General features: G+C 39.0%; 1 pseudogene across 1 annotated transcript; it reads right to left on the bottom strand.

The window, feature by feature from the left end:
* Window positions 1-1,771: 1,771 nt before the first annotated feature.
* On the bottom strand, window positions 1,772-24,460 carry LOC309624318 (zinc finger protein 410 pseudogene; annotated as a pseudogene). The gene has a single exon. The product of its transcript is annotated as a zinc finger protein 410 pseudogene (transcript).
* Between the last annotated feature and the right edge of the window lie 1,196 nt (window positions 24,461-25,656).

The following is a 25,656-nucleotide window of genomic DNA, read 5'->3' as shown; positions in this document are numbered from 1 at the left end:
GTAATGTGAACGCTTTTTAGCAAGTCTTAATGAGTCTTTGCTGCAATGTGGAGTAAAACTAACAAGGTGTTTGGTGAGAAATGCCAAAATTGTAAATTATAGAAACAGGAAATAGAGAAAATCTCCTGAAATAGCCTAATGCTTATTTACAGTATTTATTTACAAACTGTTAATGCATGGTTTACAATAACAATGGCTGCTGTTTACTGAGTATGTGCCAGATCTGTTACAAGTATCTCCTGTAATTAGCACAACAATCATAGGAGAAAGATATAAATATTAGCATTTTATAGGTTGGAAACAAAGTAGCTTTTAGCCATTATTCTAAATCCCTTTGGTTTTATCAGTCTACAAAGGTGCTATATTTTATTGCCATTATTGATGCCGTAGTGTATTCTAAACTTCAGGGTTTGTGTGTGTGTGTCTCTCTTTTCTTATAAAAAGAAGAGAAGAATAAGCTTAAACTTATATCTTTCTAAAATTCATTTTTACTGTTTTCCCCTGGCAGAGTCTTTTGTGTTCTGGATAGAACTCTGAGGATAGTATTATTTTTCTTGTTTATCACTTTATTTTTTCAATAAAAAATACTAATTTGGTATAATATAAACAGTTATATCAACAGCCAAGATGGCCAAGAAAGAAAGCTGCTGTTTACATTCTCTTTCTTAATAAGTGTTATGTTTGCTTTGGCTAAATTGTCATTTTTACAAATTATCAGTTTTTGTTATTTTTCCATGTAAAAAGTGACGTGAAGGCTTAATTTTAACTTCTAAATTTTGAATCAAATTCTTAAATGAACATTATAATGATTAACTACAATATTTCTTTATTTTATTATATAAATATCTTAAAAATAACTTACGGTAAATTCATAATATTAAAGTAAACATGGAAGGCAGGGACTCCATACAGTAAACTCTCTTATTTTTAGTGCTTAGTTGTCAAAATGCCTTTATAGTAGGAGTAATTTTTAGTTCAAACCTTCACCCAGCATCTGATTTTAATTTCTGCATGATCTTCTACACCTAACTGGATATATAGAATGAAAAAATGGAGTGTGTAAACAGATGTGCTCCAATATTACTCCTAAAAGAAGATTTCCCCAAAGGTCTGGCTAAGCAATCCGATGAAGGCAGGTCTGGGGAAAAAAAGACTTTTGGACACATGTACATGCCTGAGGGATCAAAGAAAACCAGGGTCTAACATGTAATGCAAGTGCTATGATTCGACACACTTATTTAATTTGATGATTTAAAACTGTGATAAGAGGCATGCGAAATGCGGTGTCAAATTCAAAACAAAGTGTGGTGATCTGCCTTGTTTTCAACTTGTTGCTATCTGATGAAAACACTTTTCCACAAGCAAGACTGATGAGCAGATGGTGCTAATAAGGCCAATTAAGTGCTAAGCTTCTGGAAATGTTTTTGTTGAGTGACATCTTCAGACTGGTTTCTGCTAACATGAATCTTAAGCCATGTGTTTCTAAGGTGCAATAGCATTAATGCTAACGGTCACTGGAATTTACATTTTCAAGAACATGCAGTCAGTCAAGACAAATACAAACCCTTTGCCCCAGTTCCAAAGACAGTATATGAAGTTGAATGATGAGATTCTAACCCTTTTGGGTTTCTGGGGGGCTCAGTCTAGGTCACTGGTTTCTAGTAATTGGGGCATGAAGAAATTTTCTCTAGTCTACAATGAAAAAAGGAGTATACAAAAAAAAAAAAAAAAACAAACCTAAAAATAAGTAATAGATATTTTGGGGTGCTTTTCCCTTTTCCCTCTTAACTTTTACTTTCTTTTTTTTTTTATTCTTGTAGTTTGGAAGTAATTGACCCTATTCTTTTATTGATTTCTATCTGCATTCTATGTTTTATTTGGATCACAGGTAAACAGAATTGAATTAACCATAATACATTGCCATCACTGATCCATGAACAATCCTTCTTTAACTTTTTATTTTATTTTTAAAAATTTTACTTCCCATCCCCCCAAAAGATATGACTAATACTCACCCAAGCCAATAACTACCAATAATTTACCTCCACCTATATATTCCTCTCTTATCTGCCTACCTACATATATCTCCCTGCCTGTCTCCCTCCCCCATGTATACATTGCCTTCTCCATGTATTGGGTTGGCCAAAAAGTTCGTTCAGGTTGTCCCGTAACATCTTATGGAAAAACCCGAATGAACTTTTTGGCCAACCCAATATGTGTGCATCTCCAAATTTCTCCTTTTTTATAAGGACACCGGTTAGAGTGGATTAGGGTCCACCATAATACCTCGTTTTAACTTGATTACCTCTGTAAAGACTCTGTCTCCAACTGTTACATTCTAAGGTACTGGAGGTTAGAATTTCAACATATAAATTTGGGGGGAATACAATTCAACCATAACAATAGAGAACTTGCTTTTTTGTTTATTGCTATCAAGTTAACAGTGAGTCTCTTGAAAAAGTTCAAAGAGGGTTCAAGTCCTTTCCCAGAAAGGAAAGTGAAGGAAGAGAAAAAATGGAGTAATGGGAAAAAAGAAATTTTTTTCTCCTTCCTTTGGTAGCATCACCCTGATTTTGTTCCATACAGGGTTCAACCAGGGGCTGAATCGGAGCGTACCATTCCATCTTCCTATGCTGAGTTGTTGGAGTAGGGATGGCTACTTGACCTAACATGGGCCAATCTTGACATCTGAGAGTGTTATTTGGGACTTCTGTTGGAGCCCTTGACCTGTGGTATGATCTGTCTCCTGGGGTTACCGGTGGCCAACTTTGACACTTCTTCGAGAGAACCTAAGTCAGCACAGGAGAAAGTATAACTGAATGACGAGGGAAAGCAGAATTATAATGACATCATCTCGAGTTCTTAGATTCAGCCATGCCTGAAGTTCACCCTTTAAACTTCCAAGTTACATGAGCTGGTAAATTTCCTATTTGGTTTAGGTTGGGCTCCTGTTATTCGTAACCAAGAGTCTTAACAGATGCTCAGTCAGTTTTTGAGGAAAGATAATAAGAAGTAGGCAATGACAGAAGTGGCATAATTTGTCACATGCTTCAAGTGAGTTCACAAATAACAGGACAGCTCTACATCTTTCTAAAATGAACTAATATATTGTCTCCTCCTTTTTCGCTTTCATTGATTGCTTCCTCTCTCAAAATAATCAAGTGAGAAGAAAAACACTCACATTGTATATAAGTGGCTGGATATGAGCATCACTGATGAGCTTAACTCATGTGTACTTATTAAATATTTTGTTATTAAAACATATTTCTAATAAAGTTGTCACTCTATTATTGGTAAGGCCTTGAGCATATATGCTCTGAAATTCCATAGTCCAGATGGAAGTGTATTAATCTGTGGGTAGTTACCAATTTATGAACAGGTTGTACTCTAATAGAAATTTGCAAAAAAGACTGGAGATCAGAATACATCTTCCCACAGAAATAATGTTATATAAAGTTGTTGCATACGCAAGCTAGCAACTATGGAGAGAGGCAGTATAATACGTACTAGATAAGAACTTGGCTCCCAGATCCAGGCTACCTGGGTTCAAATCCTAGCTCTGCCACTCACAAGTTTGTCCTTGTAAAAGTTATGCCCACTAGAATATCTAAAATTAAAAAGACTGAACATACTAACTCTCGGTGAGGAGGTGGAGGAATAGGAATCTTGATACACTGATGGTGGGGATGTAAAATGGTACAACCACTTTGGAAACTGCTGGTAGATTCTTAAAAAGTTAAATTTATACCTACCATATGATGCATCCATTCTACTCCCAAGAGAGATGAAAGCGTATTTCCATATAAATATTTATATGTATATATTCATGATAATTTTATTTGTAATAGCCCCAAACTGTAAACAATCCAGAATTCTATCAATAAACAAGTTGTTTTCTATCCATACAATGGAATCCTACTCAGCAATAGAAAGGAACAAACTACTGATACATGCGACAACATGGATGAGTCTCGAAGTAATTATACTGAGTGAAAGCAGCCAAATAAGAAGAGTACTTACTGTAGCATTTCATTTGTATAAAATTCTAGAAAATAAAAAACTAGTTTACAGTGATAAAAGCAGATCAGGGTTGCTTGGGGATAGGGATGAAGAATAGAGAGGATTAGATTACAAAGGGGGATGAGGACCTTTGGGGGTTGATTTCATGGGTGTAGTTATACGTCAAAATTCATCAATAAACAGAACTTTAAATATGTGCTGTTTATTATATGTTAATTATACCTCAATAAAGTTGTAAAATATATTTTTTAAAGATTCTCTTGTTGCTTCCTAATTCCTGGAAAGTCTGAAAAGCAAAGTGTTATATTTGTATTCCCTTCCCCCAACTTTTATTAAAACAATAATAACAAAAACCTCACATTTGAACAAGAAAACAATTCATTCTATTTTTTAAAAAAATTATTTATTTATTTATTTATATTTTTGGCTGTGTTGGGTCTTCGTTTCTGTGTGAGGGCTTCCTCTAGTTGCGGCAAGCGGGGGCCACTCTTCACCGCGGTGTGCGGGCTTCTCACTATCGCGGCCTTTCGTTGCGGAGCACAGGCTCCAGACGCGCAGGCTCAGTAGTTGTGGCTCACGGGCCTAGTTACTCCGAGGCATGTGGGATCCTCCCAGACCAGGGCTCGAACGCGTGTCCCCTGCATTGGCAGGCAGATTCTCAACCACTGTGCCACCAGGGAAGCCCCATTCTATTTTTAAAATAAAAAGTTAAAAAATACAAAGGCAAGAAATAGTCATTTATTTTATAAATCATATCAGCTTATGCCAACATTACTATAAGTGCAACACATTAAGATATTAGGCACTGCTATTCTGTACTTCACCACACTTTTATGTGTTTATATAGCAAATGATATATTTTGTACTATTAAAATTTTTCAGCTTTTCATGACACATTTTAGGAATACTAAGGTGTCATTAAGACAGAGCCCTTCTACACTGTAATCTAAGAGTGAACACTCTGCTGACACATTAGTTGCTGGTAGTTGGTTAATCAAAAAAATGGTTAATGCAATGAATAGTAAATAAGTAAAATCAAAAGAAAAGATAGAATTATCACAGAAAAAGAACAAAGGATGGCAGTAATTTTAAGATAAAATTGAGCAGAATAAGATGACAAAGCATGATGCTAAAAAGAGTGATTTATCTGAGTTATAATTGTGAAAGAAATAAGTATTATCTTTGTGAAATATTAACCACATTAACATATTAAAATGGTTTATATGATCTCAGGGGAAATAATAATCAATATTCCATACCCTAGATGGCTACTTCTAAATATAGAAGCAATTACCTTTATGTATTGCAAAAGCAATGTTTGTGCCACTGTGAATATTTCAGTTAAGTAATAAAAACAAAAACGTATGGTTGTTTTGTTATACTCTTTATCAGTTCTTCCACTTTATCTAGTTACACATCCTCTGCACCAGTTTATGAGTGCATTTGCATATTTTCTACTATTGCAGGTTATATGGCTGAGTTTTATCTTTGAAATTTCTTGTGAAATTACACAAAAGAAAAATAACAGATCTTGCATCAACAGCAAATTTATCATTTTTGTCAACCTCTGAGGGGATTCCCAAGGAATACGTTGATGCACTTAGACGAAGAACTTACTATACTCCATACGAATACAGAAGGGAACTAACTACTCATGGAAATTTTTTGAAAGACTGCCTATGCCCTAAAAGGTGCAAAACTGGTAAAATTCATATTTATCTGGCATGTATAATTTCCATAGCTGGATTAGTGAGTAATGAAATACATACTGGTTCAGTGAATAATTTTCCTATCACTTTCAACTTAATTGTACAATGACTTATTCTTATAGTATGTAGTGTGTTCACATGTAGAGATAAAGCAAAGTAAGTGGGAATCTTTTTATCCACATTCTAACTGGTATTCCAGAAGGCTATGCCATTCACAAATGGAACAAAAATGGAAAACTCCAGTAAATTGTCTTTGCTTTGTCTAATTTTCTATCTACTTGTATCCTTGCTAACAAGTAGGTAAAGCATCAGTATCATGGAATTTTTATCTAGATGTACTATTTTTAACCTTTTTTGAATTTTTTATTGTGGTAAAATATACATAACATAAAAGTCACTATTTTAACTGTTTTGAAGTGAACAATTCAGTGGCATTAAGTATATTCACAGTATTGCACAACCATCAATACTATCCATTTCCAGAACTATTTGTTTATTTATTTATTTATTTAATTTATTTTTGGCTGCGTTGGTTCTTCATTGCTGCGTGGGGGCTTTCTCTAGTTGCGGTGAGTGGGGGTTACTCTTCGTGTGTTGTGTGGGCTTCTCGTTGCGGTGGCTTCTCTTGTTGTGGAGCATGGGCTCTAGGTGTGGGGGCTTCAGTAGTTGTGGCACATGGGCTAAGTAGTTGTGGCACGTGGGCTCAGTAGTTGTGGCTCGTGGGCTTTATTGCTCCGCGGCATGTGAGATCTTCCCTGACCAGGGCTTGAACCCATGTCCACTGCATTGGCAGGCGGATTCTTAACCACTGCACCACCAGGGAAGCCCTCCAGAACTATTTTATCATCCCAAACAGAAACTTTATATCCACTAAAATAACTTTCCATGTCCCTCTTCCCTTAGCCCCTGGTAACCTCTATTATACTTCTGGTCTCTATGACCTTGCCTGTTCTAAGTACCTCATGTAAGTGGAATCATACAATATTTGCCCTTTTGTGTGTGGCTTATTTCACTTAGCATAACGCTTTCTATATTAAAACAGGTATCAGAACTTCATTCCTTATTAAGGCTGACTAATATTCCATTATATATACACAGATACACACACACCCACAATTTTGTTTATCCATTCATATGTTGATGAACACTTGGGTTGTTTCCACCTTCTAGCTATTAAGAATAATGCTATGAACATTGATGCACAAGTATCTGAGTCCTTGCTTTCAATTTTCTTGTTTATATACATGGGAATGGAATTGCTGGATCATATGGTAGTTCTATGTTTAATTTTTTGAGGAACCACCATACTATTTTACACAGTGGCTGCACCATTGTGCATTCCCACCAGCAATGCACAGGGTTCAATTTCTCTACATCCTCCCCAACACTTGTTATTTTCCATTTTTAAATAATAGCCATCCTAATGGAAGTGAGTGGTATTTCGTCGTAGCTTTGATTTGAATCTCCCTAATGATTAATGCTGTTTAATGCATTTGCTTGCCATTTGTATATCTTCAGCTAGTCCAGGTTCCTTGACTGTGTTGGGGGATGAAGGTGACTCTGAGGGGTCTGAGCAGCGATCAGGCCATGGTGGACTACGGCTGCTGCAATTACCTATTCACAACTTAAGTAGGCATGGAAGCACCAAGAGATGCCCCCATGAATCCTTTGAGTTACAAAAATGCTGCCTAGCTTCTCATGGTAATCAGTCTATTTTTCTCTAACAGTAGAGTAACCTCTGCCTTTGCTGGTCCACTGACACAAGGAGCCCAAAGAGACCAGATGGTATTCATAGTTGCAAGTTCAGTGAAATTCTTATTTCATTCTCTAGTACAAGTGTTCCCTTGAGAATGAGAAGTTAATCTGACAAAACCCAAAATTTCAGAAAAGAGAAGCACAAAATCTGAAAATATGTCACTGGTAATGATGATGAGAGAGACTAATCTCCCTTCTACCTCTTGTTTTCTGGATCTATGTATGCCAACCATTGGGAATTAGCACCATGTATAGGTCACTGATTCAAAGCTTTCCCCACATTTTTGGGACTGTGCTCTCTCCCACCTTCTCAGAACATTGTCCTTGAAATGGAGAATTGCCCGAACCTATTGAAGGTCATTTAACCATCTAATAAGCTAGACACATCGCGCTAAAGAAGTATGTGACAAAGCAAGTGTGTCTCGTGCCTCCTGTACCCACTGACACACCACTTCTGCCACAAAATGGGTCCCCTCATTAAAAGTAATGTTGTGCTGGTAGACCAGTCATTCTGTAAACCTCTGAAACTGTCCTTCCAGCCCTCAGCCAAGACTGAATCAGAAGTAATACCTAATCCAGAGAAAAATGTAGTGACTGGTGCCTCGGTCAATATTTAATGAATCCAGGATATGTCTAAAGCCCAGATCCCCGACCCCTGGGGCCTTTTAGGAACCAGGTTGCACAGCAGGAGGTGAGCGGCGGGAGAGCAAGCAAAGCTTCATCTGCCGCTCCCCATCGCTCGCATTACCACCTGAATCATCCACCCCACCCCGCCCCCGTCCGTGGAAAAATTGTCTTCCACGAAATCAGTCCCTCGTGCCAAAAAGTTGGGGACCGCTGAAGACTAGAGGTCATTATATCCCTGCGCAATCCACTTGTTTAGTCTTTACAAAACCTTTCAAATCAAAAATATTTGGGGCCACCTTGACAATCGTTATCATTAACATGACCACCACTAAGTACCACTGCTCTTGCATGTCCCAGCACTTCGCCTTCCACCTGCACTTCATCTCAACCTCTGGCAACTGAGAGTCTCAGGAATTGCAATGGGGTCTTATTGCTGTGAGTGATGCAGTTCCCAAGTCCCATCCCAAGGGCCTGTTTTCTAGGTCTACTACTGGTACCAATTGTCTTGGTTTAGTATCTTAGATCATGTTTCCTAGGAAACGTACTCTGGGGTGGATATTTACATGCAGGAGGTATACTGAGGAGTGTTCTCGATGGCAACACTTGTAAGGGAGTGAGGAAAGCAGGAGTGAGCAGAGGGAGAGGCTGAGCTGTGACACAGTTGCAACAGAGGGTTTGGGGGTTCCATGGAAATCTCTGGAACTGAGCTTGCCTTTCGAAGATGTCCCAAACTGAGGCAAGGCTACTTTACCCCCAACTCTACCAGTCAGTGGGTTGGGCTGTGGGGATGGGCTGTCAGCTTGGGGGAAGCAGCCCCTTTTGGCCAGGGCCACACCTGAAAGGTACTCAGCTGTGAACCGTCAGCAGGCAACAGTCCCAGCGACAGAAGGGGCTGAAGGTGAGATCTAGGGGTGGCGCACCCCTGCATTTACTACTTTTAAAGAGAAAGCAGGGTCAAGACAAATGCTTTGTTGCAGATACTCTATTTGGGAAGTGATGTCAGGGAGCAGGAGTGAGGCACAGGAGAGTGAAAAAGAAGGAAGAAAAGCCAGTGCAAAGATGTGCTACATGGTTGTTTGCTGCTTTAGAAGACTGCTGCTCAACGCGCAAGATCACAGGAGCCTTAGGAAGTTCAGCCCAGAAGTTTCTGCCTAGGGCAATAACAGAGAAGAACTTACCAATTGGCTCCCACCGGTCAAGGTTGGCGCCATGGGTATTAAATTTCCCTGCGCTTCTGGGTTTCCCACGTGTGAGCACTGACAGTGCCAAGAAAAGGTGTTGTAGAAGCCAGCATGGTTTCCCTAGGAGTAGAGTGAAATTGAAGGGTATCTAGTACTTCTGAAAATATCTGGCAGAATTTGAAATGTAAACACTCTATGATCCACAAATTTCACTTACAGGAGTTTATACTAGAGAAATTTGTGTTTAGAGGTGCAAATATCTATGTGAATTTGATAGGCTTTGGGCCTCACTACCTGGGTTGGAGGCCAGGTTCTGCCACTGTAAATGAGACACCTGTAAATTATGTCATGTCTCACATAGGGTTGCTAAGAGTGTGAACTGAGTTAAAACATACGTAGGCTTTGAATAGTGCCTTGCACATAGTAAGGTCTCAATGTATGTCAGTTATTATTAATATTACTCTTTCAAGGATATTTATTACAGCTACTATTTGTAGTGATAAAAGATGAGAACCTAAATATCTATTAATTAAATACTAGATGAAGAAATTATAGTATGACCACACATAAAGAAGTATCACACACACCATATGTGGAAAAAACAAAGTGGAGAAAAGTGTGCCTAGTATGCTCCCATTTGTGTAAAATACATGTGTAAGTACATATGCGATACAGATTTATTAGTGTTTACCGCTAGCCGGTTCTCCTCTGCTTCCTGGGTACACAGAAGATTGCTCTTTCCAGTTAAGTGAACCATGTGATTAACTCTGGTCAGTGTGAGTCCAAGTAGGAGAGAGAAGCCTCTGTGTAACGTGCCAGCTCTCTCTTCCCTGGAAGCCACATGCCGAGATGGCAGTGTCACAAGGTGATACAGCTTAAACATGTAGTTTGATGGAGAAACGAAAAGCTTTGTTCTGTCTAGCCACTGAGATTTTGGGTTAAATTTGTTACCACAGCACAACCCAGCCTATCCTGCCTATTTTAATATGATTCCGCGAAGGAGATGAAAAAAATGAAAACGCTCGTTGCTCCTGGGGAGGAGATCTGGGGGAACAAAGGGTCAGGGGTTGGAGGGAGACTTATTTTGCTCTCTATACCCTTTTGTATAACTTGAAATTTTAGATTACAAGTGCATAAAATTTAAAAATTAAGGGGACTTCCCTGGCGGTCCAGTAGTTAAGACTTCGCCTTCCAATGCAGGGGGTGCATGTTCAATCCCTGGTCAGGGAGTTAAGATCTCATGTGCCTCGTGGCCAAAAACCCAAAAACATAAAACAGAAGCAATATGGTAACAAATTCAATAAAGACTTTAAAAAATGGTCCACATCAAAGGAATCTTAAAAAAAAAATTAAGTGTAGTTTGGGTCTGACGGAAACCATCAACCTTCCCTAAAACTTAGGAGAACCTGAGGCCCTCATCCCCCTGAAAACAAGAACAGAAACAAAAGACAAAAACCCTCCACCCTCCCCTCCCCGAAAAAGACAAAAACCACAGATCGTTTAGCCTGATTACATTGTTTTCTCCAAGAATGTTCAGCAGCTTGAATAAAGATACAGAAAAGGACCTTTTGGGCAAAGAGGGCAGTAAAGGTAGGAGGGAGTGGAGTAGTAGATTGCGAGGAAGTGGGGGGTCATTTCACTGGAGGTCTCCAAGGGCTGGAGTTTATGCAGTGGTGTCAGAGGAAGTAATGAGGAAGAATAATTGCTGATGATCAGGAGTTAGACACTTGAAGAAAAGATGTACTAGTTATGAAGGGGTCCAGGAACAGGCAGCTGAGATAGGGTAAAGTAAAAGGTAGCGTGATTTTGATATTTTAATACAAGTACTCTAAACATTGGTCTTCTTTCATATCTCATTATGCTTATAATATTCTGATTGCAAAATACATGGCATATTTCATAACATAGAGGGTAATGAGGAAAGAAATCTTTATCATTTTTCCCTCAGGAGCTTTTGCAAAGAAATTTCTGATTTTTCTATAAATTTTATATGCAAAGGATGGCATGACATGTTGCTGATCAATAGTGACCAAGCTGGATATTTGCAGAACAGTTATGACAAAAGAGGATGAATAATGAAGAAGATAAAAGAAAACCTTGACAGATAACTCAGTTAAGAGGGAAACTGGAAAGTGTTTAAAGATCCTGATTCATACCAATAGGCCATTCTATGGAATTACATCTAAAATAATAAACAATATTTATATAGATGATCCCTTTGAGTCACAGAAAATTTTTCTTGGTGACTAGAGAACTATGGCATTTTGGAAAATAGATGAAGGATTTTATTAACATGAAATAATAGAACCCTCCTCAATAATACTGTAGCAAATATTGTGGGAGAAAATTAATTAATCAAAGTAGTTATTCAGCAACTAGACAACAGGATGGTGCTGTTTGATCCCAGATCTTAAGGTACTTTCGGTTCATTTGGAGAGATGTGTAATAATGAGATATTCCTCACAAGAATGATGGAAAGAAAATGAGATAGTACTCATTGATGAATTTCAAGATAAAGAATAAAACTGGTATGGAAACTCAGAGGACGGTGAGCTCAGGGTAGATGAAATATGTAGTGAAGACTCAGTGGAAGTTATCGTCAACTGGATTTGGAGTTAGAAGACCTGGATTAGAATCTGGTGCTGTCATTTACTAGCTTGAACAAGTTTACTTAATTTGCCCCTGCTTCTTAATTTGTAAAGTAAGAGTGATAATATTTACCTTGCCGTATTGTGAAGTACTTGTCCTATTGTCCTCAGATCTATTTCTTGCCCTTTCTGTATCACAGTTGAGTGGGGGTGACAAGCAGCTGCATGTTCTGGGTGCTGTGGATTAAACTGTGTCCTGTCAAATTGATATACTGAGGCATATATTGAATATGACTGTATCTGGAGATAGGGTCTTCAGGAGGTAATTAAGGTTAAATGAGGTCATAAGAGTGGGGCCCTAATCCAATAAGACTGTGGCCTTATGAGAAGGGGAGAGAGTAATCTCTACCTGCCTGCTCCCGGTGGCCATGTGAGAACACAAAGAAGGCAGCATTCTACAAGCCAGGGAGAGAATCCTCACCAAAAAATGATCACGCTGGCACCTTGATTTGGGGCTTTCCAGCCTTAAGAACAGTGAGAAATACATGTCTGTTCTTTAAGTCACCCAATCTATGGTATTTTGTTATGCCAGCCTGAGCTAAGACATCAGGTTCCCATGTCAGGAGCATCAGGCAAATGGCAGTTACAGGAGGAGACTGAAAAGTGGGATGAAGGGAAAAGCTAGAGTATTTCTCTTCTTCTCTCTGCCTCAGCAGCATCTCCAGCCTCTTTCATGACCTCAGCTCCCTGCATTTAAGCGGACTGTGCTTCTAGCTTTTGCTGGGGAAGTAGGGCCCTGGGTTCCAGTAATGCCACCTCCTCCTCCTTTTGTCTCTCAAGCCCAACAGCTCTCTGCTTTTACTCACCTCTGAGTTGCCTCAACTGTCTCCCATTTCCCTTTCACCTTTTCCATCACCTGTATTATCAGTTTCCTGTATTAAAGTCCCTCTGTCGTTAACATGTAACTATGTCTTCTATTCTCTGGTTGAATTTTGACTAAGACAAAGAGTAAATTTTAAAATGTAATATTGTGAAGCTGTATGTAATGTACCATACAAGTAATAATTATACATGCATACAGATGTCATACTACACATATCTGTTTTTGCTTGTCCTGTCCATTATGGCTGTGGAACCATATTTGTGATGTCTTTTTTGATCTAACTGATAATTCCAGAGAACCCAAAGAGGGCCCATCACAGGGCACAATGTTGATCTAATCACAGTCCCTTTCTTAGTAATTGGAACTAAGAAACATAAAGGAACATTCTAGCTGGTGGTTGTCACTGGAGCTGAGAAGCCAAGCTATGAAGTCATGTCTGATGACCATGTTCCGATAAGTAGAAGAATCTAGTCAAGAGAGAGAGGACCAAGTGGTAGGTCACATGGCTCCTGGGAAGTAGAGAGTGTAGCCTTGGTTCCAGATAACTTTCCATTCCCCAGTTCCAGTTTTACACAGGCTTGGTATATTCCTACCACTATATTTTATGAGATTCTTTTATATGCTTTGTGTATCTGCATTGGGGTTAGCTTATTTGGATATCTGAGTTTTTGAGTCCTAACTAGGACATCCCTGTACACACACACACACACACACACACACACACACACACACACACTTCCTCAGATGTTGAGCTGCCTTTAAAAATATTTAGCTTGTGATAGGGCAAAGAGACAGTTATATGGAATTCTGTCTAGGATGAACAACATGAGCAAAAGTTTGTAGATAAGAGAGATTAGACTCTAGAATACCTTGTTGACTGCTCTCCTTGTTTTAACTGAGAATTTATCAAGATGTCTTAAAGGTTTGGGTGAAATTGTTTTTAAGCTAACTTTAGTAGGAATTTTATCACCTTTATTCTATAGTTACCTAATAATGTTGGTGTTCCCTGATGCTTGCTTTAAAATAACGTAAGTATATCATTCAAAACAAAGAATCAATGATCATTACATTAAAATGTATTAAAAACTAGATTTATAAGCAGCATGCTTCCTCCATGCCCTGAAGGTCATGCCACCAGGTTTCTGCAAAATCAGATCAGGAAGAGAATACAGTAAAAAAGGGTTCTCTGGAAACTATCTTATTTGTCATTTCCTGAAGATAAATTTTTGAAACTCACTCAGACCACTTAATGGATCTTAATGACCAGACACAACACAGTTTTTGTGTGTTGGTTTGTCTTGCTATGAGGTATTTTGCAGTCATTCACTCCCTGCCCAGAAGCATCTTGCTACTAGGATGAACATCACTCCTGTGTTGATCAACGGCTGCATTCTAAAACAGGTTGAAATGCTTTTTGGTTTCAATGTAAAATATAACCAAGAAGTGACTTGGATGGAAACATGAAATGTGCTGTCAGAGGAAAGTCCCAGTTACAAAGTTTTAAAAGACATTGGTCAACTTCACCAATATCTGGAAGTTGTTTCTTTTAAAACAAAGAATATTTTCTGGACACAGTATTTGTGTGTACTATAGTGAGTTTTAGCTGATTACACAAATCCATTTGTTGTCAAAGGGCAACATATATTTTAATGAGCTTTATGATTAGAGATAGTCATGTGTTTTTTATTATCTTCAACTATATAATTTGAGCTGGTATTAAAGATCACATAGCCCATATAAGAAAGCATAAGAGTTTCTCCCCACTCCAAGTATTAGATCATATTAATGATACCAATAATCATTTATATGTTATGTATATTTGGCTGCTATTGTAAAATGGTCAAATGTTCAAATTAAGATATAGAGTGTTGTCTTTTATGTTATCAGAAACAATCAGTATGGTGGGAGAGGGTTAGATTGGGAATTTGGGATTAGCAGATGCAAACTGGTATGTATAGAATGGATAAACAACAAGGTCCTACTGTATAGCACAGGGAACCCTATTCAACATCCTGTGATAAACCATAATGGAAAAGAATATGAAAAAGAATGTGTGTATATATATATATATATATATGTATAACTGAGTCACTTTGCTGTAAAGCAGTAATTAATACAACATTATAATTCAACTATACTTCAATTTAAAAATAAATTTAAAAAAAGAAAAAAGAAGAAACAATCAGTAGTTATTATTAGAAACAAGACTCATTCTAGGTTTCTAAACCTGTTTCTTTGTCTCTTTTACAGAATCATACTTCTATGAAAAGGTCATAGGGCAAATTTTCTGAAACCTAATCTTGATGAATTAATTTATTAATAATTTAGCTTTCTATTGAATGCTTCAATAATATAACGTAAAATTAGTATCAGAAAACATTTCTTTTTTTAATAATTTTTAAAAATATTTATTTATTTATTTTATTTATTTATTTTATTTTTTTTGGCTGCGTTGGGTCTTGGTTGCAGCATGCAGGATCTTTGTTGAGGCATGTCGGATCTTTCCTTGTGGCGCTCGGGCTTCTCTCTAGTTGTGGCATGTGGGTTTTCTCTCTCTAGTTGTGGCACGCAGGTTCCAGGGCACGCGGGCTCTCTTGTTGAGGCGTGCAAGCTCAGTAGTTGTGGTGCATGGGCTTAGCTGCCCTGTGGCATGGGAGATCTTAGTTCCCTGACCACGGATCGAACCCACGTCCCCTGTATTGGAAGGTCGATTGTTTACCACTGGACCACCAGGGAAGTCTCGGTACCAGAAAATATTTCTTTAAAAGGCAGGTGTCTTACTCAACCATAAAAAGGAACGAAACTGAGTTATGTACAGTGAGGTGGATGGACCTAGAGTCTGTCATACAGAGTGAAGTAAGTTCGGAAGAGAAAAACAAATGCCATATGCTAATGCATATATATGGAATCTGGAAAAATGGTACTGATGGACCTAGTGGCAGGGCAGGAATAAAGACACAGACATAGAGAACGGACTTGAGGACACAGGGAGGGGGAAGGGTAAGCTGGGACGAAGTGAGAGAGTAACATTGACATATATACACTACCAAATGTAAAATAGATAGCTAGTGGGAAGCTGCTGCAAAGCACAGGGAGATCAGCTCGGTGCTTTGTGACGACCTAGAATGTTGGGATAGGGAGGGTGGAAGGGAGGCTCAAGAGGGAGGGGATATGGGAATATATGTATACATATAGTGGATTCACTTTGTTGTACAGCAGAAACTAACACAACATTGTAAAGCAATTATACTCCAATAAAGATGAATTTAAAAATTAAACAATAAAAAATAAAAGACAGGTGTCTTATGCATTTTACAATTAAATGTTTTAAAATAAGAAAATTATGTTTAAAAATTGGTCCTACTGGACCCTTTAACCATAACAGGTGCTGTACTAATATTTACTGTTTTGCATTTCATTGCTGTCAAGATCTGTCTTTTAAGTTCTGCCACTTTTCTTTTTTACACATCTGATATCGTTTCTGACATCACCATGAGATGAACCTGCTCCATAAGCCCAGTGGTCCCAGAAGGTAGATGAGAGACATATGGGGCAGAGCTCCCTCATTCGAGCTGCCCAGCCACAAGCCCAGCCAAGATCAGCCAACCACAAGCTCATGAGCTATATAAATACCTCTCGATGTAAGGCTAATGAAGACTTGTGGTCGTTTGTTAAGCGTTGTTGTTGTAGTCATAGTTAACTGGTATGACAGTAATGGTAGATTATTATTGAACTCAGTAGTTCCAATAACAACATTTTGGTTCCCTCTTTTGTAATTGTGACAAATGTAATAGCTTCCCTAGTGGATCAGTTTATGGTGTTCTGGGAATCATTCTGGAAGCTCGGTATAGAGTTTGCTGCTCCAGTACTTCAAACAATTTTTATCTAATTCCCTTTCTGCTTGAAGTAACTGTACAACCTCACATCCATTAGCGTGGCTACTACAGAAAAACAAAACAGAAATAACAAGTGTTGGTAAGGATACGGAGATATTATAACATTTTCACACTGTTTTGGGGAATGTAAAATGGTACAGCTGTTATGGAAAACAGTATGGTAGGTCCTCAAAAAATTAAAAATAGAATTATCATGTTATCCAGCAATTCCACTTCTGGGTATATACCCAAAAGAATTGAAAGCAGGGACTTGAAGAGAGACGTGTACATCCATATTTATAGCATTATGCACAATAGCCAAGGGGTGGAAGCAATCTAAGTGTCCATCAACAGACAAATGGATAAACAAACTGTGGTATATACAAACACTGGAATATTATTCAGGCTTAAAAAGGAAGGAAATTCTGACACATGCTACAACATGGATGAACCTCGAGGATATTACATTGAGTGAAATATTACATGATTCAATTTATGTGAGATACCTAAGGTAATCAAATTCAAAGAGATAAAAAAAATAGAATGGTGATTCCCAGGAACTGGAAAGAGGGAATTTGGGGTATTATTGCTTAATGGGTACAGAGTTTCAGTTTTGCAAAATGAAGAGTTCTGGAGATGGATGGTGATGGTGGTTATACGACAATGTAAATGTACTTAATACCACTGAACTGTACACTTAAAAATGGTTAAAGACATAGAAAACAAACTTATGGTTACCAAAGAGGAAAGGGGTAGGGAGGGATAAATTAGGAGCTTGGGATTAATAGATACACATTACTTTATATAAAATAGTTAAACAACAAGGTCCTACTACATAGCACAGGGAGCTATATTCACTATCTTGTAATAACCTATAATGGAAAAGAATCTGAAAAAGAATATATATTTATACATACATATATATATGACTGAATCACTTTGTTATACACCAGAAACTAACACAACATTGTAAATCAACTCTACTTACATTTTAAAAATTAATTTATTAATTAATTAATTTGTTTTTGGCTGTGTTGGGTCTTCGCTGCTGCGCACAGGCTTTTCTCTAGTTGCAGTGAGCGGGGCCCACTCCTCGTTCTGGTGTGCAGACCTCTCACTGCGCTGGCCTCTCTTGTTGTGGAGCACAGGCTCCAGACACACGGGCTTCAGTAGTTGTGGCACGCGGCCTCAGTGGTTGTGGCTCATGGGCTCTAGAGCGCAGTCTCGGTAGTTGTGGCACACGGGCTCAGTTGCTCCGTGGCATGTGGGATCTTCCCGGACCAGGGCTTGAACCTGTGTCCCCTGCATTGGCAGGTGGATTGCTAACCACTGCACCACCAGGGAAGTCCCAACTCTACTTAAATTTAAAAAAAAATGGTTAAGACGGTAAATTTTATGTTGTATGTCTCTTACCACAATTAAAAGTAATTTTAAAATGAAAAAAATAACTAGAGAGATTTACTTGTCTGTACTAAAACCTGAATGATTCACCAGATGAGAGCAGAGACCTCTGGGAAGGACCATACCAATCATTCACAATAATTCCCAAACTGGGCCTCTGCATTTGATGTCATTCATGACATTCCACATGACCCCACCCAGTAGAGGGAGCCTAATTAAGGTTGAGGAGGGGACCCTCTTTTTGATCATGAAGGGGTGTTTCTTCCTAATCTGAGTGAAGAATAGAAAGTAGAGAATTCAGTCTTATAGTGTCTCATATCTGCAGAGTTGTTTTCGTTATTAGGATCCTCTTTGGTGGCTGATACACACGGGTTATCCCACCTAGTAGCTCACTGGGATGACTGTCCACTCAGATGAGGGCATTATAAATACCACATAATGAGACCCGGAAACTCATGGAGCCTTCCTGGTGGGGCTCCGTGTCCCATGTGAGGCCACCCATACCTGCCTCGACTCTTCTCAGGAGAAGAGCAATGCCACCTCTTCAGCTTTCCTCCAAATCACTGAGATGTGGGATTTGAGTTTCAGAGATGCGTTATGAAGCCTGAAAATGGACCAGGCTTCAGTCCCAGTGATTCCTAGCGGAAAAAAGTCAGGAAGTCCAAGTGTGATAAACTGAGATGGGTGTGGGGCAGGTTGTGGGAGCAAAGAACAAATTCGGGAAAAGCAAAGTGAAAGGGTGGAAGACAGTTGCTAGAAGAGGAAGCATGGGACCTAGCTTTCAATTTTACTGAGCACTAGTGCTGGTTACACAATGTGTGATGAGTCAGCCTGGGTTAAAGGCACAGTTGGAGATAAACCTTAGATTACCTTGATTTTTGTACAAGAAAATTATCTTACTAAAATTGGTAAATATTTTGGCCCTGAATCTTACTCCTTTAACCTTCTGCATTAAAACTGAACACATTAAAAGGAAAAAGTCACTGCAGGTGAAGGTTGGCTTGAGGAGTTACTCTGGGCTCTGCCTCCCACTCTCCCTATCAAACTTTGTTCTCCCTGGCTCCTGTTTTGTGATTCCACACCCACATTATCCTTGCATCACCCAGAGGACTGACCACTCTGGCCCTAACCTTGAGGAACTCAATTTAGTTGAGGAGACAGCCATATAAACAGATTCAAATAGTAGATAGCAAGTGCTGAAACAGGGACATAACTCAAGTGCTATGGAAACAGAAGACAAAGCAGCTAATTCTACCTGGGGCTATTGGAGATGCAAGAACACAAAGGCTCTGAAAGATGAAGAGGGGATATCCAAGCAGAGGTTAGGCAAGGACATTTCAGGAAGAAGGACCGCAGGTCTTCTCTGTCTAGTTGTGATTCTTGAGATATTCATTTCTAGGCAAGTAAACATTCTGGGCTGGTTGTGAACTTGGAGAGACTCCCCATGTGTTCCTTGACAGCTAGTGGGGAAAGAGAGTCCATTTGGAAAGTTAGTGTTTTGGAAAAAATTTTTTAAAAAAGTTAACTCCTCTTTGAGAAACCATCTCTGATATGTAACTTCTAAAAAGGTAGGCATTTGCTTCTTATGAGTTGAGAACTTTAATGGATGAGGTACATAATCTGAAAGTAATAGCCACAGGAAATATTAGTGAGGATCAAATCACAAGTACAAAGTCAACTTGATGTATATATTGCTTTTTCTTTTTTTGGACTGGCTGTTTTGTTTTGTTTTTTTTTTAAAGGAAAAACAATTGAACCTCTGAATCATGTGATTTATAACTTTAAAAAAAAAAACCAAAAAGCAAAATCAAACAACCTCTAAACATGCTACTGTATGTTCCATAAACAAAGAAAGCAAAGTGGCCAAGTAGAGGTGTATAGGACAAGATAGCGCTTCAGCCTGGACCAAGCAGGGATTCAAGTAATTAATGTTTTTGCAGACCAGTGACAGAGGGTCTCTTACTCAGGTTGCTAAAGGGAGAATGTCACAACAGAACTGACATCACTCCCTTCTCCAAAGCAACAAGGCATCTTGAAAGCTCAACTTCTTGGTGAAGTTTTATGGTTGGTGGCAGGATTTAGTTCACCCATGTGAAAAGACAGCTCAGTCTGCGATGAAAACTCTTCAAAGGAAAATCTCCCCTCAACAGTCTTACTGAGTAACTTAAGCCAACACATAATCAAATTCACTTTTGGGAGAAGTCTATCCCAAAATTGTGCAGTGGGAAGAGAGGTAGGTACAGTTACCCAGCCCACATTCACTGCTTTCTTCCTTGACTGAATTAGATGGTAGTCGAAGAGAAGCTCTCCTACATTCATCATCTAGGCCAGGAAAGATGAACAGAGGCAAAAGTGGGGTCTTGTCCTTCACAGCTTCATTTTGGTTCTGGCAGATTTTGAGCCATAAGCGTCCTGTTCCCACTACATGCACTCTGGGATCAGAGAAGTCAGCACCCATGCTCATGTCTGTCTGTCAATTAGATCTCCTTGGTTTAGTGACTCCTGTGGATCTATGGCAGTTGAGACAGAAACCTCACATGGCTGCCTCCATGACTGCATGGTCACCAAATGATGTGTCACATCAGGCGCTGAAGACAGAGGACGTGGGGATCCTTCAGTGAGCCCCGCATCATCAACTCCTAGGATAGAATCAGTATTCGGTAGTTTCAAGGACTCTCCACCAAGGCTGGCTGAGAATTCATAGACACCAGGTTTTCACTGGTTACTGAAGCCTCTTCAAGCAAACGACTGCCCATTAGTGGCTCATTAGTTTGTTCCGGCTCTTGACTCCCAGCGGCTCCCATCTGCAAGTGATGCTTTCTCACGTGCACATACCTGCTCCCACTCCGAGAGAAGGTCTTCCCACGGACTTGACACTGATGTGGCTTCTCTCCTGAGTGAAACACCAAATGTTTTGGAAGACTAGAATACTCACCAAAGGAACTGCCGCATCCTTGGGCTTCACAAAGGAAAGGTTTCTCTCCTGTGTGGACGTGCAGGTGGTTCTTCAGGTTTCCAGCTGTAGTGAACTGCTTACCACAGTTAGACTCAGGACACATAAAGGGCTTCTCCCCATTGTGGGTCCTCATGTGCACCTTCAGCCTCTGCAGTACATAGAAGCTCTTCCCACAACCTGCTGCAGGGCAGATAAAGGAGCGGTCGTTTCGATCAGTTTTGAGGTGGTACTTAAAGTGAGCTGGCCACACAAATGTCTGGTCACAGCCTTCAACTGTACACTTAGCTTCTTCTCCATTTGAGGAAGGGGCCCAGAATCTTCGGGTTGCCCATCATCAGAACCAAGGTGGACATTTCTCCTTTGCTGCTGGTTTTCGCATTCTTTGCCAGTTGTGCACGAGTAGCAGCAATCAAACTGTCATGGGCCAACTCCCGAACCCGGAGGATCCATGGAATGCTACTGTCTGTGCTCTCACTGGAGAGGAAATCATTCCCTGAATCCTTTGCCTCATCTTGTACAAACACTAAGTGTTCGGCTGAAGAGCCCAGACTCTTGTTAGATTAAGAAGAATCAAAGAAGTGCTATCACTTGGCTGTAGATCTTGCAACAAGCTAAGAGACTCTGGAGTTGACAAAGACTCTGGAGGCTTCTGTACAATCTGAGCCCTCGTCTCTTCTCTGTCTGGACCCACCTTCACCTGAAGGCTTCTCAACACAGCTCAGGAAGGAATCTCCTTGGAGGAGTTAGTATATTTAGAGTATTATCTGGTAACATTAGCCGACTGCATTCTGAGGCCTCAGTCACTGGAAGGAGGGACAAGCAAGTAATATCTTTAGCTTCTGATTCTACTAGCCCCTGTCCCAGTGGGATGGACGTATTCTGAACAAACTGTACCAGGAGCTCTGGTTTGATTTCTAACTCATCTGATAACATTGATTCAGCTTCCAAATCCTGTAGCTGTTCAGGGGACAGGTTAAAATTTTAATTCAGAGTCAATGACACCTTCCTGTTATGCTCATATTCCTCTAGGAAGTGCTATGCTTTTCCTGTAAGATGCTGTGCTGCGTGGGTAATCAATTTAGTCTTTCTGTCCCGGGCAGCTGGCAGTCTGTCAGTCGGTCTACTGTTTGTTTTTTTTTTTAATGGTTCCAATAAAATTTTATTTATAAAATCAAGCAAGGGGCCTACCAGCCTAGTTTGCCAATTCTTAGTCTTAGGGAGCCCTGCACTATCTTTCTTTTTTTTTTTTTAACATCTTTATTGGAATATAATTGTTTTATCATGTTGTGTTAGTTTCTGCCGTATAACAAAGTGAATCAGCTATATGTATACATATATCCCCATATCCCTTCCCTCTTGCGTCTCCCTCCCACCGTCCCTATCCCACCCCTCTAGGTAGTCACAAAGCACCGAGCTGACCTCCCTGTGCTATGCAGCTGCTTCCCAATAGCTATCTATTTTACATTTGGTAGTGTGTATATGTCCATGCCACTCTCCCACTTCGTCCCAGCTTACCCCTCTCCTTCCATGTCTCCTCAAGTCCATTCTCTATGGCTGTGACTTTATTCCTGTCCTGCTCCTAGGTTCATCAGAACCATTTTTTTTTTTTTAGATTCCATATATATGTGTTAGCATACGTTATTTATTTTTCGCTTTCTGACTTACTTCACTTTGTATGACAGACTCTAGGTCCATCCACCTCACTACAAATAACTCAATTTCATTTCTTTTTATGGCTGAGTAATATTCCGTTGTATATATGTGCCACATCTTCTTTATCCATCATCTGTCAATGGACAGTTAGGTTGCTTCCATGTCCTGGCTATTGTAAATAGTGATGCAATGAACATTGTGGTACATGACTCTTGTTGAATTATGGTTTTCTCAGGGTATATGTCCAGTAGTGGGATTGCTGGGTCATACAGTAGTTCTATTTTTAGTTTTTTAAGGAACCTCCATACAGTTCTCCATAGTGGCTGTATCAATTTACATTCCCACCAACAGTGCACACCCTCTCCAGCATTTATTGTTTATAGATTTTTTTGATGATGGCCATTCTGACCAGTGTGAGGTGATACCTCATTGTAGTTTTGACATGCATTTCTCTAATGATTAGTGTTGTTGAGCATCCTTTCATGTGTTTGTTGCCAATCTGTATATCTTCTTTGGAGAAATGTCTATTTCGGTCTTCTGCCCATTTTTGGATTGGGTTGTTTGTTTTTTGTTTTTTTGATACTGAGCTGCATGAGTTGCTTGTAAATTTTGGAGATTATTCCTTTGTCAGTTGCTTCGTTTGCAAATATTTTCTCCCATTCTGAGGGTTATCTTTTCGTCTTGTTTACGGTATCCTTTGCTGTGCAAAAGCTTTTACATTTCATTAGGTAGCATTTGTTTATTTTTGTTTTTATTTCCATTTCTCTAAGAGGTGGGTCAAAAAGTATCTTGCTGTGATTTATGTCATAGAGTGTTCTGCCTATGTTTTCCTCTAAGAGTTTGATAGTGTCTGGCCTTACATTTAGGTCTTTAGTCCATTTTGAGTTTATTTTTGTGTATGGTGTTACAGAGATTTCTAATTTCATTCTTTTACATGTAGCTGTCCAGTTTTCACAGCACCAATTATTGAAGAGACTGTCTTTTCTCCATTGTATATTCTTGCCTCCTTTATCAAAGATAAGGTGACCATATGTGTGTGGGTCTATCTCTGGGCTTTCTATCCTGTTCCATTGAGCGATATTTCTGTTTTTGTGACAGTACCATACTATCTTGATTACTGTAGCTCTGTAGTATAGCCTGAAGTCTGGGAGCCTGATTCCTCCAGCTCTGTTTTTCTTTCTCAAGATTGCTTTGGCTATTCGGGGTCTTTTGTGTTTCCATACAAATTGTGAAATTTTTTGTTCTAGTTCTGTGAAAAATGCCATTGGTAGTTTGATAGGGATTGCATTGAATCTATAGATTGCTTTGGGTAGTAGAGTCATTTTCACAATGTTGATTCTTCCAATCCAAGAACGTGGTATATCTCTCCATCTGTTTTTATCATCTTTAATTTCTTTCATCAGTGTCTTACAGTCTTCTGCATACAGGTCTTTTGTCTCCTTAGGTAGGTTTATTCCTAGGTATTTTATACTTTTTGTTGCAATGGTAAATGGGAGTGTTTCCTTAATTTCTCTTTCAGATTTTTCATCATTGGTGTATAGGAATGGAAGAGATTTCTGTGCATTAATTTTGTATCCTGCTACTTTACCAAATTCATTGATTAGCTCTAGTAGTTTTCTGGTAGCATCTTTAGGATTCTCTATGTATAGTATCATGTCATCTGCAAACAGTGACAGCTTTACTTCTTCTTTTCCGATTTGGATTCCTTTTATTTCTTTTTCTTCTCTGATTGCTGTGGCTAAAACTTCCAAAACTATGTTGAATAATAGTGGTGAGAGTGGACAACCTTGTCTTGTTCCTGATCTTAGAGGAAATGGTTTCAGTTTTTCACGTTTTTGAGAACGATGTTTGCTGTGGGTTTGTCATATATAGCCTTTATTATGTTGAGGTAAGTTCCTTCTATGCCTACTTTCTGGAGGGTTTTTATCATAAATGGGGATTGAATTTTGTCAAAAGCTTTTTCTGCATCTACTGAGATCATCATATGGTTTTTCTCCTTCGGTTTGTTAATATGGTTTATCACATTGATTGATCTGCATATATTGAAGAATCCTTGCATTCCTGGGATAAACAGCACTTGATCATCGTGTATGATCCTTTTAATGTGCTGTTGGATTCTGTTTGCTAGTATTTTGTTGAGGATTTTTGCGTCTATGATCATCAGTGATATTGGCCTGTAGTTTTCTTTTTTTGTGACATCTTTGTCTGGTTTTGGTATCAGGGTGATGGTGGCCTCGTAGAATGAGTTTGGGAGTGTTCCTCCCTCCACTATATTTTGGAAGAGTTTGAGAAGGGTAGGTGTTAGCTCTTCTCTAAATGTTTGATAGAATTCGCCTATGAAGCCATCTAGTCCTGGGCTTTTGTTTGTTGGAAGATTTTTAATCACACTTTCAATTTCAGTGCTTGTGATTGGTCTGTTTATATTTTCTATTTCTTCCTGGTTGAGTCTCAGAACATTGTGCTTTTCTAAGAATTTTTCCGTTTCTTCCAGGTTGTCCATTTTATTGGCATACAGTTGCTTGTAGTAATCTCTCATGATCCTTTGTATTTCTGCAGTGTCAGTTGTTACTTCTCCCTTTTCGTTTCAAATTCTGTTGATTTGAGTCTTCTCCCTTTCTTTCTTGATAAGTCTGGCTAGTGGTTTATCAACGTTGTTTATCTTCTGAAAGAACCAGCTTTTAGTTTTATTGATCTTAGCTATTGTTTCCTTCATTTCTTTTTCATTTATTTCTGATCTGATATTTATGATTTCTTTCCTTCTGCTAACTTTGGGGTTTTATTGTTCTTCTTTCCCTAATTGCTTTAGGTGTAAGTTTCAGTTGTTTATTTGAGATTTGCCTTCTTTCTTGAAGTAAGATTGTATTGTTATAAACTTCCCTCTTAGAACTGCTTTTGCTGTATCCCATAGGTTTTGGGTCATCGTGTTTTCATTGTCATTTGTTTCTAGGTATTTTTTGATTTCCTCAGTGATCTCTTGGTTATTTAGTAACGTACTGTTTAGCCTCCAT

The sequence above is a fragment of the Balaenoptera borealis genome (assembly GCF_965194805.1).
Source record: "Balaenoptera borealis genome assembly, chromosome: 2".
Lineage (NCBI taxonomy): Eukaryota > Metazoa > Chordata > Mammalia > Artiodactyla > Balaenopteridae > Balaenoptera > Balaenoptera borealis.
Note: the sequence above shows the minus strand (reverse complement) of the source record. Positions and strands in the feature narration are given on the sequence as shown.